Here is a 7,338-nt window from a genome sequence, read left to right as displayed (position 1 = left end):
GGGGGGGGGGGCGTCAGGGGGGACATGCAGCTGTTTCTGCCCTAAGGGACTGTGTCTAAGGGACTGGCACACCCTCGACTCCAGGGAGAGCTCTGCCCTTCGGAGTCCTCTGTTCCTCCAGCCACAGTCACTGGCTCCGGCATGGGCAAGCTGGGCCAGGTGCACCCATCCTGGGCTTTTTGGTCCTCCCTTTTGGGCGGGGGCTTGGAAGCCTGGAGTTACTGAGGCATCTGGGGATATATGTAGAAGAAAACAAGCCCGGAGGCAGAGGGTGAGCTCTGAGAACCCTTGTATGAGCTCCTGGATCCAGTTGAACCTGAGGCTGGACACATACATTTTCATCACATGGACCAATGAACTCTTTTTCTTACTTGACCCATTTGGGTTCAGTCAGCCTCTTGTAATCAGAAGAGCATGACTGAGATAAAAAATGAGCATGGCTCTAGTCTCTGAAGGCACCTCTTTGCTGCAAATGCTTACTAAATCCCATCAGCAGGCTCTGGGCTCAGTGGTATTCAGGACTAGAGAAGAGAGACCAAGGTCTCCCAAAGAGAGAAGCCAAAGCAAGACTTTCACAGATGCTTTTGGTGTTTGTCCCCAAAGCCTCGGGCCCAGTGCCTCCCGGCCGACACGGGGGAACCCAATACCTCGGAGGACAGTGAGCTTGGCGTGGACCGTGATCTCCCCAACGGAGTTCTGGGCCACGCACTCATACACGTTCTCATCCCGAGGCGTCCGCAGCGGCTGGATCCTCAGCACGGCCCCCGCACTCCCGTCAAACTCGATCGTCTGCCGTGGGCAGGGAAGAGAGGTCAGGGCCAGGCCGGGGTCCCAGGGGCCCAGGGAGGGGAGCTGGGGGCTGTACACACCTGTGTGAGGATGTCCTACGTGTATACACTACAGGCAGAAACTGGGCCCGGGTATGTACAAGTAAAGAGTGTTATGTGTACATGGGTGTGTGCCAGGCGCATTGAGCATGTGTGACTGGCATGTGGAGGTGTGTTGGATGTGGAGACATGCCTGTCTAATCATGTGCCTGTGTCCGGATTCCTTTCTGTGAGCAGTGGTGTTGGCTGTGAGTCTGAGTGTCAGGTAAGACTCAGAGAGGGCAAGGCCCTGCTCAGGGCCACACAGCACAAGGGGGCAGAGCAAGCCAGCCTGGCGGGGCCCTTACTGGGCAGGCGGGGGGCCACGTGGCGGGAGTGAGTGGGAGAAGGGTCCCGCTGGAGAGGGTGCCCAGCCCGGCTTGCCCGGCCCTGGCTGCCCGCGTTACGTCAGGGGGACATTCCTGTGACAACCTCCATGACTGAGCCGCTGCAGCCCCAGGCTACTTCCCCACACCCCCGACTCACCTCAAAGCGCTGCGAGTTGACTTTTTTCCCCTTCTTGTTCCAGGTCACCCGTGGCTTGGGGTCACCCGTGGCCTGACACACAAAGGAGGCCACACCTCCCGACACGCCGATCTGGTCTTTGGGCTCTTTGATGAACCTGGGGGGCTCTGGGGATAGAGCAGGAAAAAGAGGGGCTCCAGTGGGCCCAGGTAAGTGGCCAGGACCCCATGGGGCCATGCACACATGCCCCCTCCGCCCCCCTGCCTGGCCATGGAGTTACCACATGAGCTCAGCAGGAGGCCTGGAGAGGAGGACGGTGAAGAAACGCTGCCACCGATTATCACACCCCCCCCCCCGTGCCCCCAAGGTCTGCACAGCCCTGCCTCATCAACCACCACCTGGATCAATAGCCACACACACACTTGTATGTGGACACAGCCTCATGTGGGCTTACCCACTCAGTGCACAGGGGAGGGTGGAAGGGGAGACCCCCCGAGATTCTAAGGTCCCCAAATTCAGCACCTGGAGGCCCCCCAGTGATGACTAGCCAAACCCTGAAGGCTCTTTAGTCTGGAAAAGACTTGGCAGGAGATAACTTGGTCTCATCCCCTAGTGAGACATGTGGGTAAACTGAGGCACCAAGCAGGTTAGTAACACTAAGATGAGTGCCACCTAATCCTGACAGTGCTGAGGGGCAAGGCCACCATAATTCCCATTTCACACATCAGAAAACCGAGGCACTGACCACACAAGACACTGGCTTCAGACACACGCAGCTGAGGGGGGGGGGGCATCCTGAGGCAGGCTGGCGCTGTGCCCACGCTGTCTGCCCCTCACAGTGATCTGACGTCGTCTCTCCACGGAAGTGTCACCTGGGAGCTACTGTGTCTGTAACATCCTTAGAAGCCTCAACTCCGTACCCAGGACAGGTGGCAGCATCCAGCCAGAGTTTAATAACATTGTTTCCTTTTTATTGACTTCTCACAGTAACCTCTGAATTGCCCAAAGGGATACTGAATTTCCATTCACAGTCCAACTACAAGGTATCTCATAAAACAAATTCAGTTACTGCTGAGATTTTTACCAGCAGACTCCAGGACTGCGCATACGAGGTCCTGAGGGGAGTAATCCATATTCCCAACCAAAGGGGAGTGACTGAATGAACACTGGGCTCAGCGTGACGTGGAATACTATGCAGCTGTAAAAAAGAAACAAGGATGCTTTTCAAATGAACTGTTAGGGGGAAAACAGCAAGACATATCATGAAATGAAAAAAAAAGGGCTAAAAAAGTGCAATGAATGCTATCATTTGTGTAAGAAGAAAAATGAAAAGGGGGAGAGAGAGAGAGAGAGAGAGAGAGAGAGAGAGAGAGAGAGAGAATATAAGAAGGAGAATGAATTTAGAAATAGTGGCTTCCTCCAGGGACAAAAACCATGTGGCTAGACACAGGAAGAAGGAGGTACCATTTTTAGATTTAGAACTATTTAAAGAGAATTTTAAAAAATTTTAAAGGATTGAATAAAAAGGTAAGCTAATTAAAGAAAACTATTAAGTAAAAGTTTGGGGTCTGAGGAGAGGCAGAAAGGGGCTGAACAACTCTAACTATGGCAACACTGGGCCTCTGAGCCCTCAAACCCAGCGGAGAGAGCAGTGGCCACCAGGTTTCCGCTGGAAACATCTAGCTGCTCGGAAGCACCAAAAAGCACAAGGAAGCTTCCGGTCCCACGTCCGGGCGCCCAGTTTACCCCCTCACCGCTCCGGCCAGGCTTGGACAAAACAGAGCGCCCATCCGTGACCTGACGGGCCTCACCTCCCTCGTTCAAGGCTCTGCTCCCACTGATGCGACGTGTGTCTATGCTGGCATCTCCCCTGAAAATGGGCAGACCCACCGCGTGCGGCCAGTGTGACCTCGTCCAACTCCTGTGTATCCCTCCGAGGCAGTGACTGGTAATCCCATGGTACAGACGGGACCACACAGATTCAGGACGGTTAACAGCCCTGCACAAGGTCACCCCGTCAGAAAGGGGAGCACCTGGATTTGAACCAGGGCCTCTCTGTCCCCAAGACATCTTACACTCCTCTCCCCTCCAGCCTTGAGCCTGATGTAGATGTTTTGCTCCGCACTGAGCCCTGGGCCGCCTCCCTGGCCCTGGCTGCTGGCTGCCCCTCCTCTGAGCCTCAGGAATGGTGACTGGGGCCGTAGGGGTCCCTCAGCCAAGTCACGGGGAAAATCACTGCGGCCAGGTCAGGAGTCTCACTTCTGGGAAAATGCTCCCTCAGAGCCGCTGGACGGAAGGGCAGAGCAGCTGCGGGAGGCACAGCTGTTTATTGGAGCTGGGACACCCCCTACACCCACCAATCCGGGGAAGCGGACCCAGGGGGAGCACCGCTCCTCCTCCCTGGAGTCCCTTCCTCCTCTCCTCCCTTCATCTGGCAGCTCCAACCTCAGCTGGGCCAGCACCTACCCTGAGAGCCTTCTCAGATTGCAGCAGGCTGGGTCAGGAACCCCTTTGTCGTGGGCCACCACTGCCTGGTGTCCCCATCACAGCCCTGATCCCACTGGGCTGAAATACCTGGCTATGTACCACAGGGCAGGGTGGGTACGGGCAGCCCACTCTCCGGACCCCATCATGCCTCCTCTCTGTGTCCAGTGACCCCTGAGAAAATGGGGCTCTGGACTTTGATGCGTATTAACACCAGGCCCGATGCAGCTGCCTACTCGCTCCTGGGCTCCCCCTCCCTGCCAGGCGCCTTCTCGGCCTCTCCTGGTGGCGCCAAGATCCCAGCCAGCCCAGGAGACCTCTCTAGCCACTGCATCCACCACTAGAAAATTCCTGTGGGCGCTCGGATTCTCTCCTTCTCTCCCCTCCTCTTCTTGGCAAAGGAGCCCGGGACCCAAGAAATATGCACTGGGTACAGCTGCAGTTTGTGCCAGCAAGCGCTCATTTTGTACTAGGCCTGGTGGGCTGAGCACTATTCTACCCGTGTCACAGACGGGCAAAACTGAGGCTCAGAACGAGTGAGTGGCCCGCCTGGGGTCACCCAGCTCGTGATGGGCAAAGAGCTGGGATTCCAGCCCGGCCCTATCTGGCTCCCAAGCCCTGCCAACAGCAGCTTGATAGCGGGGCTGTGGGTCTTCATCACTGAGAGCACTCCAGATGCCCCGTTTCTTAGATGAAGAGACTGAAGTTCCGAGTGGTGATGCCAGCAGCACGGAGGCTGGGAAAGGCCTGGTTTCTGTTTTTCCACTTCAGATTCCACAGAGAAGAATCTGGTGCCAGACCCAGAGACCCACCCACTGTCCTCTTCAACTCTGCCTGGGCCGGCCCACAGCATCCTGGGAAGGCCCCACAGGACCAGGAGCCATTTCCACAGCAGAAATCCCTCATCCTGGCGCTGGCTGCTCCCCCAGGCTCTGTGCAGCCTGACAGCCCCCACCTCAAATCTCTCCCTGAGGAGCTCGGCCAATCCCTGAAGCCGGCAGTGCCAATCTTGGTGCCCATCGCCCCCCTGCCGGGCCCCAGATGGCAGGGCTCCTGCTAAACAGATCCACCTACTGGGGTCACAATGTCCCAGCCCTGAAGACGGAGACCTGGGTTTGCATCTAGCCCACTACCAACGCCTAAAGTCACACAGTAATAATAACTACGGGCTCACAAAGGGAACACCCACTGAGCCAGCTCCTGCTGCAAGCCAGATGCTGACACCTGGGTCACACCCCTATCGCCCACCTGGTCCCTCAGCTCCTAAGGTGGCTCACAATGGTCTGTCCTCCCCACAGGAGCCACCAGAGGGTGCCAGTGAGTCAGCTGCAGCCCCTCCTCTACCCAGAGCCCTCCAGGGCTTCCACCTCCCTAGAGAGAAAGCCCAGGCCTCCCCAGGCCCTCACAGCTCTGCACAGCCTACCCCTCCCCTCCCTGCCCTCACTTCCTCTCCCTGCTCCAGCCACACAGACCTCTTGGCTGTTTCTCCAACAAACCAGGCCGGGTCCTGCCTCAGGCCTTCAGGCTATTCCCTCTGCTTGGGGCACTTCCCCAGGTCCCTGTGAGCGGCACTCCTCAGCTCCTTCAAGCCTCTGCACAGATGACACCCACTCACTGTGACTCCCCCTCCCCCCGGACCCCCCATACCCTCATCTCCCCGCTGGGCATGTCCACCACCCGCCCTCCCAGGCCAGATCAGCCGCTCCCTAAGGGGTGAGATGTTTGCTTTGTCTCGGTGTCTAACCCGGTGCCTGACACAGGGTGGGTGCTTATGTGAATGAGAACACAGTCCCTCCCAGGTCACATGATCGAGCCAGGATTGGAGCCCAGGGCTAGAAGTCTGTGATCTTCATCCCTCATCACAATGGCCACTTTGTGGCCTCAGTTTCCCCACCTGAAAACAGGGATGAGGCCAAAGCTGGCAATTATCAGTGGAGCAAAATGGCGAGCAGTAGATACGCATTAATCCAACCAGTGTACTTAAATCAGTGGTTCTCACCTGGGGGAGGGGACGTTTTTGTCTGCAGACATCTGTAGTTGTCACATTGGGGGTGCTCCTGGCATCGAGTGGGGGGGGCCAGGAATGGTGCTTAACCCACCCCCCACAGTAGCCAGGACGGCCCCCTCCCAGAGAATGACCAGGCCTCGATGTCAGCAGTGCCCACAGGGAGAAACCCTGTTAAATAATGAATGAAAAACTAAAAATTCTTAGGGCCTTTGGGTGATGACTAGGTCATGAGGGTGGAGCCCTCCTGAATGGAATTAGTGCCCTGATAACAGGCCATTCCCACTGCAGGGAATAGAGCCCAGGAAGGCGCAGGCCCTGCCCTGGTGGGGACTGCACACATCACAGCCCAGCCATGCCCGGACTTTGGACTGGAGGCAGTTTCATACCAAGGTGGGGAACTCAGACTCTGGGGCCAGGCAGCCCAGGTTCAAATCTGAGCATGGCCACTTCTGGGCGGGACTGTAACCTGGCTGTGCCTCAGTTTCCCCATGTGTACAACCGGGATGGTGATAACAACATTTATCTCATCAGATTATGGTGGTTGATCTGATGTGTTAGGCACTTAATAAAAAACAATGTGAAAACGAGAAAAAGCACCAGTGCATGGGACAGCTGTGTGTGTCTCTGGTGTTCTTACCTAGCAGCAATAACTATTATGCTTGTGGTAACGTGGGATTGTGGGCCTACTATGTGCCACGCAGCGTAGAGCGCTTATCATGTGTCTTTGTCACAAGAATGCTGGGACAGGGATAATGTTATGAGTCTCATTCAATCAAGGAGGAAACGGCAGCTGAGTCACTAGCCCAAGGTCACACAGCAGGTCTTCAGCAAAACCAGCCCGATCAAAGATCCGCTTCTTTCCCTCTGGCCTGACACTGTGTCCCCATGGGTCTGAGTGATGCTTCCTCTAGACCAGCCGTGGGCAAACTACGGCCCGCGGGCCGATCCGGCTCGTTTGGCTGTTCTTGTGCCGAGCCATCGTCCGATCCGGGGCTCGCCTCGGGGTGAATAATAACCAAGGAGTCAACATTTTCAACTACCAGGTTGCCACCAAGCAACTCCTGTTCAGACTGTTAGGTGAGTGGCCTACTTCCCGCCCTTGCCCTGCGAGCACAGTGCAGTGCTGAGACTCTAGACCAGCTGTGGGCAAACTACGGCCTGCGGGCCGGATTCGGCCCGTTCGGCTGTTCTATCCGGCCTGCGGAGCCGAAAGAGCGGAGGGTTCTCTTGCTCTCCCTTCCGCTCCTTCACCAGCAGCAGTGTTAACATGTATTAGTTCACACAAACACTCCATCCATGCTTTTGTTCCGGCCCTCCGGTCCAGTTTAAGAACCCATTGTGGCCCTCAAGTCAAAAAGTTTGCCTACCCCTGCTCTAGACCCTTCATAGTGGGTCAGATCTTGGTGCTGGGCCCACAACTGACTCTCATCCTATTCATGTTACAGCCAGAAATGCAGCCTTGTCCATCTCCAAACTGCACCTATCTCTTTCCTCACCTCCATGTGAACACCTTCA

General features: G+C 56.3%; 1 pseudogene; it reads right to left on the bottom strand.

Annotated features, from left to right (window-relative positions):
• LOC102756478 overlaps positions 1-7,338 on the bottom strand; it is a 62,780-nt pseudogene that overhangs the window by 47,612 nt on the left and 7,830 nt on the right.

The sequence above is a fragment of the Myotis davidii genome, unplaced genomic scaffold (assembly GCF_000327345.1).
Source record: "Myotis davidii unplaced genomic scaffold, ASM32734v1 scaffold341, whole genome shotgun sequence".
In the NCBI taxonomy this organism is placed as follows: domain Eukaryota; kingdom Metazoa; phylum Chordata; class Mammalia; order Chiroptera; family Vespertilionidae; genus Myotis; species Myotis davidii.
Note: the sequence above shows the minus strand (reverse complement) of the source record. Positions and strands in the feature narration are given on the sequence as shown.